This window comes from Haliaeetus leucocephalus, unplaced genomic scaffold (genome assembly GCF_000737465.1).
Source record: "Haliaeetus leucocephalus isolate CR32 unplaced genomic scaffold, Haliaeetus_leucocephalus-4.0 Scaffold555, whole genome shotgun sequence".
Lineage (NCBI taxonomy): Eukaryota > Metazoa > Chordata > Aves > Accipitriformes > Accipitridae > Haliaeetus > Haliaeetus leucocephalus.
Genome location: NW_010972991.1, coordinates 20,733,343 through 20,733,655, shown reverse-complemented (window position 1 = coordinate 20,733,655; position 313 = coordinate 20,733,343).

Here is a 313-nt window from a genome sequence, read left to right as displayed (position 1 = left end):
CGCCACCGCGTTGGCGCCTTCCCGCCCCTGCGCATTGCGCGCGCACGCAGCGCCCCCCACCTCTTCTCCCCCGCTTGCCCCCCCCCGCGCTCCCTCAGCCGAGCCTCCGTGTCACGTGCCCTCCTTGCCCTCCCCGACAGCCAATGGGAGGCGCGCCGCGGGCCGCAGGGCCTTTATAAGGCGCCGCGCAGCGCGGTGGCCGCGGGCGGGCGGGGATCGTGGCGGTCGTCGGGGGTCCGGGAGCGGCGGGGGGGGGGTCCGGGACGGCCAGGGGGGGGGGGGGGGAAGGCGGGGGGGGAATGCGGCACTCCAG